Genomic DNA, 6,893 nt, shown 5'->3' on the forward strand with positions numbered 1-6,893 from the left:
ACTTCCGAGACACTTCCTCGACTTGCCGCTCGCTAGGCGCTGCTCGACGACTTACCCGGCGGCGTGCGTCGCCTCGTCTTCTCGCAGGAGGCGGCGAGCGCGGCGCGCGCGCGCGGGTCCGTCTCGCGCGCCGACGTGGCAGAGGTGATCGTCCGGTCGCTGCTCGACCCGCGCGCTTGCAACGTGGCCGCGACGTTGTCCGAGTCGGAGTACTTGCCGGCCGCCGGCGGGGCGCGCGAGCAGGACATCTCCAAAATGCTCGAGGCGCTCTCGCCCGAGCAGGAGACGGTGTAGCCGGCCTCCGGCCAGCTTGCTAGCCGTGTGCAGCCGCCGGTGTTTGGCGCTAGGAGGGGCGCGCACCAGCGAGTGTCCCGGTCTCTGTCGAGGTGGGGAGGGAGTGGTCCGGGAGTACTTCGCATGTATCGTGTCGGCAGGATTGAGCGCCGGCCGCGAGCGCTTGCCAAACAAACGAGTGGCCCGTGTTCGCTCTTTTGCGTAGACGGTACACATACAGGCGCGATTTGCCGGATACGGGATAGAGCCGTATAGCGGATTTTTTGGCCGATTTGGCAGCTGAGTCCACTCTCCTTGCTGACGACAGACCGCTTGCACTGGAGGGCCGCTGCGCCGCTGTGCGCCGTGCGCGCTGGACACAGGAGGACACGACGAGTGGACAGGTCCGTTGACCGTCGTTACATAGGACAATGTGAAATCTCTACAACAACCTCTACATCATAAGCGGTGAACGAGGCACGTCGCTCTCCGACATGAGGCGCGTTGCACTTGCCTGGGCGCTGGCCTGGCCTTCTGTCTTCCCGCCCAATGGGTGGCAGAGGTGCCAGAGTCTGCTGCTGTGGCATGTCTCACGGCTGCGACTGGCCGGCGCCTCGGCGCGTCAGCTCGGCTTGGCGCAGCGATCGTGGCCAGCGCAACTCGCCTGGACTCAACCTACGCTCAGCCAGGAGCTCCCGCAGGCGCTAGCGCGAGTCATGGCGCATGCAATGCGCAGCAATGCTCGCCTCGCCTCGCGCAAGTGCGACCGTCCTCGCAGCCGACAGTCCACCGCCTGCTAAAGAAGCACTTCGACGAATGCGGCACCGCGGCAAAACGGAACGACGCGCCGCGGGGCTGGGCATCGAGCGCGCCCGAGGGGCCAATCGTGCCACGCGCGCGAGTCGCCGTTTTGGATGTAGGACTGCGAGGAGAGTTTCGCCATTCTCGCCGAGGAAGGCGAGGGCGGTCCTCGCCAGCCACGCCGCTGCGGCCGTGGGCGGGTGGGGTGCCTGCGCGCCGCGCGCCGCCGAATCGGCCGGATCGCCCAGGCCTCTCCGCCGCTGCTCGTCGCCAGAGAGCTTCTCGGCGTCAGAATGCTCGTTGTGGAGCTGCCCTGAAGCCTCGCTCTGAGTCTTCTTCTCGACCCCGCGTCCCGCCCCGGGCGTCGCGCCGTGGCGGTGCCAGCCAGCAGGTGGGCTCCGGCGCCGCCCCGCGCGCGCGCAAGCGCGGCGGCGACGCCTCCGTACCAGGACATGCTGAAGGCTGCCGTTTTCTTCTTTCTGGCGGCATGAGCGGGCAGGGGGCAGATGAGCGGCGTTAGCCTTCCTCTGGGCTACCTGGCGGTGGGCGACCTGGGCTCGCTGCGCGCCTTCCTCTCCGGTCGGCGGACGCGCGGCAGGCTCGACGCGCGGCTCGACACCAACACGCAAGACACGCTGCTGACCTGGGCCGCTCGTCACGGGCAAGCCGAGGCGGTGCGGCTGCTGCTCGAAGCCGGCGCGAGCGTGGGGGCGACGAACGGCACCGGCCGCGCCGCGCTGTTCATCGCGTGCCAGGGGGGGCAGATTGAGTGCACCCGGCTGCTGCGCGACGCTGGCGCTGACATCAATCAAGCCCTTGAGAAAGGCACCACGCCGCTGTTCATCGCGTGCCAGAACAACCGCCTCGAGTGCGCCCGGCTGCTTCTCGAGGCCAGCGCGGCGATCAACCAGGCCACGCATGATGGCACCACGCCGCTGTACATTGCATGCTGGCAGGGCCACCTCGAGATCGCCCGGCTGCTGCGCGATGCCGGCAAGAGGGCCGCGTCGAGTGCGCCCACCTTCTCCTCGAGGCCAGCGCGGCGGTCAACCAAGCCGATGAGGACGGCATCACCCCGCTGTACATCGCGTGCCAGAAGGGCCACCTCGACGTCGCCCGGCTGTTGCGCGACGCTGGCGCTTCGCTCAACCAAGCCGCGGAGGACGGCGCCACGCCGCTGTGCATGGCGTGCGAGAAGGGCCACGTCGAGATCGCCCGGCTGCTGCGCGACGCCGGCGCTTTGATCAACCAAGCCATGGATGGCGGCGCCACGCCGCTGTACATCGCGTGCCAGCAGGGCCACGTCGAGTGCGCCGAGCTGCTTCTCGAGGCCAGCGCGGCAGTCAGCCAAGCCGCGGAGGACGGCGCCACGCCGCTGCTCATCGCGTGCGAGAGGGGTCACCTCGAGATCGCCCGGCTGCTTCTCGAGGCGGGCGCTTCGGTCAGCCAAGCCCGCAACGATGGCGTCACGCCGCTGCTCATCGCGTGCCAGAACGGCCACGTCGAGATCGTCCGCCTGCTTCTCGAGGCCAACGCGGCGGTCGGCCAAGCCACGGACAATGGCGCCACGCCGCTCTCCGTTGCGTGCCAGAACAACCACCTCGAGATCGCCCGGCTGCTGCTCGAGGCCAGCGCGGCGATCAATCAGGCCAAGGAGAATGGCGCCACGCCGCTGTACATCGCGTGTCAGAACGGCCACCTCAAGTGCGCCCGGCTGCTCCTCGAGGCCGGTGCGGCGGTCGACCAAGCCAAGCAGAGCGGCGCCACGCCGCTATTGATGGCGAGCCAGAAGGGCCACCTCAAGGTCGCCGCGCTGCTCCTCGAGGCTGGCGCGGCGGTCGACCAAGCCAAGCAGAACGGCGTCACGCCGCTGTTCGCTGCGAGCCACTTCGGCCATGTCGAGATCGCCAAGCTCCTCTCCTCCTACGGCGCCTCCCGCGCCGCGGTGCCGCCCTTCGGCACGCCCGAGGAGGTGGCAAACAGCCGCGGCCACGCCGACCTCGCCGCCTGGCTGGTCGCCAGCCGCGGCTGGACGCCGCTCGCGCACCTTGAGACCCTCACCGCCGCCCGTGCCACCTCCCTCCTCCGCAGCGGCGCAAGCTTGCACGAGGGCGAGCCGACGCCGCTGCAGCGCGCTGCGGGCGGCGAGGGCGAGGCGGCGGCGCTGATCCGGCGGGCAGCGGCGCCGTGGTCGCCGGCAAGCCACTCGCTCTTCCCCGCAGCGGCGCGCGCGCGGGCGGCGCTCCTCGTCGTCTCGCTCTACGAGATCCACGAGCGGCACCATCTCGACTCGGCAGGAAACACGAACGGCATCGCGGCGCGCGACTTTGTCACGTGCGTGCTGCGCTTCGCGATCACGCGCGAGACGGAGTAGGGGAGCACTGCAGTGGCCATCTCACCTTGGAACCGCCGCGGCGGTGCCTCTCTCTTGTTGTCTAGTACTCAACTGGATCGGACTGCAGTCATGGAAATCTCTAGTCTTTCTTAGAGATTGAGAGGAGTGAGACCTGAAGATTTCAGGGCAGATCTCAGTCTCTAGTCCCGCCCTTGAGATCTCCCAAATCTTCGTCGAGACTTCAGCCACGAAATCTCAGTCTTCCCGTCGCTCGGTGTGAGTTTCTAGAGGAAGCGCGTGAGATCTCAAATGGACAAGATTCCTTTTCGCTTTGGGAGTTTGAGATTTCGATGAGGGGTGGGAGAGACTGAGACTGCAAGCAAGAGAGATTCCGTTTTCGATGCAGAATGCTGTGAACTTCCTCAACCTTCCAACGCCTTTATCTCGCATCGTTCGAAAAACATCACTTGCGGGACCACCGAAATCTACTCGGGCAGCGTGACTCGAGATTTGAGATTGAGACTGAAAGAGGCACGCTCGGCTTGCAATGCTTTGCGCCGCCGACACCGTCCATCTCGCCGCCGGCCTGAGGCGGTTCTCCACGAAGCTGTGGCCGCTCGAGAGTGAGGACGAGATCGTCGCGCTTCTCCTCGGCATGGCCCGCTACCCAGTCGACACACCCGACCGCGCAGAGCTCATCGCTGCCGACATGCAAACAAAGCACGCGTCCACGACCATCAACGTCCTCGTCAGCAGCATCGAGAGCGAGGCGGGCATCAGCGCTCTCGTGGATCTTCTCGACCGCAAGCGCTTCCATGAGCAGGAGAAATCCACGCCGCTCCACCTGGTCCCGCAGATTGAGTTCTGCGCCGTCTGCGCTTTGCAAGGGCAGAAGGTGTGCCTTGTGGTCAGCGACGAGCCCGTCCATCCGACCGTATACTGCACGCACGGGCGCTTTGGCGGGCTCCTCTACTGCAAGCGCTGCCCAAATTGCCGCGCCAAGCACAACCTCTCATATGCCGAGGAGTCAACTCGGCTGGCTCAGGGCAAGCAGGTGCCGTATGACGGCGCGATGGATCAGACTCGCAAGTACGTCCAGCTGTCGCGAGACATCATCTTTGAGGGCGAGATGCTGTGGCGCCTCGACACGCAGATGCTCCACTCGCACACCGGCTTTGAGCCGTACGCCAAGGAGTGGACGACCTTTGCCGACGAGCCGCCGCAGCTGGTCGAGCCTTTGCGGATAGCGCTGTCCCACGCCTGGCTCGCGTGGACGCTCCTCCGCTGGCGCGACGAGCTCCAACTACCCAAGGAGCCGCTGAGCTTTGCGTCGCCCACCCACCTCGACGAGACCTTGCTAGACTACACCATGCGTCGCGACCCAAAGACCGGCCGCTTCGACGCTGACTCGCTCATCGTTGCTTCGCTTCACCGACAAGTGGGGAAGGGAGCACGAGCTCGTCTGCCTCGAGCCCAAGGACGGCGGTCGAACCTGCTTGTGCTACATCATTGACGGACACATGAAATGCCGGAGGCTGATCTGCGAGAACAGGCGATTCGAGCCGTGAATCAGGGAAGTGTCGCGGACTCGTCTCAACATGTTGCATTGTAAAAAGTTTCGGGACACAAACGGACAAATGCCATACGTTGCTGCCGGCCGCTACTGTTGCACTGTTGCACACTGGGATGGGGTCGGATTCCGCATGCACGGGACCCCTCGATCGTCTCGCTAACTCTCATTCATTCTTCATTCCTGTTGGCTAGTTCCATTTCACTGTGGCACAGCTCGCGTTACAAACCTTGATTTTGACCATTTACAACTGAAGTCTTCTGGGGAGCATTTTTCCTAAAGGGTCATGGGGGTGGAGTTCGCCGTCGAGAGGACAGGGACGTGTCCAGCGATCGCCGCCACGATCCCATCGCCGATTCGAGGTGGCTTGCTGCCTCTGTGCTCGCGATGCACAGGTTGCTCCTCTACGCTCTCGCTGCCATGAACGGCGGTCCCTGTTCGTCCGACCAAGTGGTGCAAGAGGACTACATTTCCCCTCTTCCCGATGCACTGCGTCGCAGCCTCATGGCCGTCCACGCATCCGGCCGATCAAAGCACAGCGCCGTCCCGTGGCGTCCGGAGATGGATGCCTTCGTGCTGCTGCGCCACGTCCGAGACGGCATCTCGTTGCCAAAGGTGGCAGAGCAGTGGCCGTTTGAATCCGCCACCAAACGAAGCAAGGATGCAATTAAGTGGCGATGGAAAAAGGTTCTCAAAAGACTCGACGCTCTCGACGACCTCCGACTGATCTGTGGATCCTGCGACGAGCGCGAGGAGGCGGAGACGCAGCTGAACACCGAGGCAAGCCTGCAGCCGTGGGTCGAGGACGCTCTCGTGAAGCTGCACGCGCGAAAAAACGTGTCGATGAACTCAAACTACACTCCGTGGACGATCGAGGAGGACCGCCTCCTGTTGCACTCGTACCAGAGCGGCGCGAAGATCACCGACATTCGCGTGAGCAGCCGATCCGCCGAAGCAATCAAGCTCCAGCTACGCCGACTTCGGAACGTCACGCCACTGGTACGCGACGCGCACCACAAAAGCCGCTGCGACCCGGAGGCGCCGTTTCAGTACCTGCAGCACGACATCTGGACGCCGATCGACTCGACCCTCGCTCTACCGCCGTGCGCGCAGATCGACTGGATTCGCGGCGTTGCAAAGGTGCCTCCCTTACCCTGTTCGCCTGCACGCGCGCGTGATCATTCGGCTATCTCCAACGACTAGTGAATCCATACCCTCCGACACCCGCATCTCCTCCGTCATTCATCACCCAATGATAATCATATCGGACCCCACCGTCCCCGAGATTTCTTCAACTTACGACACTGACCTCGCGACCGACGGCAGCGCCGAGCTAGACCCAGACGGCCTCCAAACACCCTCCTCCGCTACTGACACTATCTCTCTCCTCGCCATCCCGCCCCACCTCACTCAAACGCTGCGCTGCGCTGACAGGCCTGAGCCTACACGCCTACAAACCACGCGCACACGTATCGCAGTCCCGTTATCAGCACTAAATCACTGTCGTTATCGTAGGAACGTAGCGGCAACCCACACCTCCACTTCCGCCGATCTCTCTCGCGTACTTCCTCCATGCCTTCACCATCGCTCATCCCGACACTTCTCTCCACCTGCCACCCTCCCCACCGCCACCGCCCTTGCCGCCGCCCTCTCCGCCCCTTCCAACACCGACGTCACGATCTCCGCCATCCCAGAGACTCCTCTTGCGAGCCCGCCACCATCGTCACCGCTGCCCTCGCCACTGACGCCCTCGCCATTACCGTCGCACACCCACCCTCTTCGCCGCCGCCGTCATCGTCATCTCACTCTCCGCCGCCCCTCTCAACACCGCCTATACCGCCTCCACCATCGCCGCTGCTGACCACGCCGCCGCCGTCTTCATCACCGCCGTCGCCGCTCCTCCCCCCCCCCCCA

This window comes from Emiliania huxleyi (genome assembly GCF_000372725.1).
Source record: "Emiliania huxleyi CCMP1516 unplaced genomic scaffold EMIHUscaffold_302, whole genome shotgun sequence".
NCBI lineage: Eukaryota > Haptophyta > Isochrysidales > Noelaerhabdaceae > Emiliania > Emiliania huxleyi.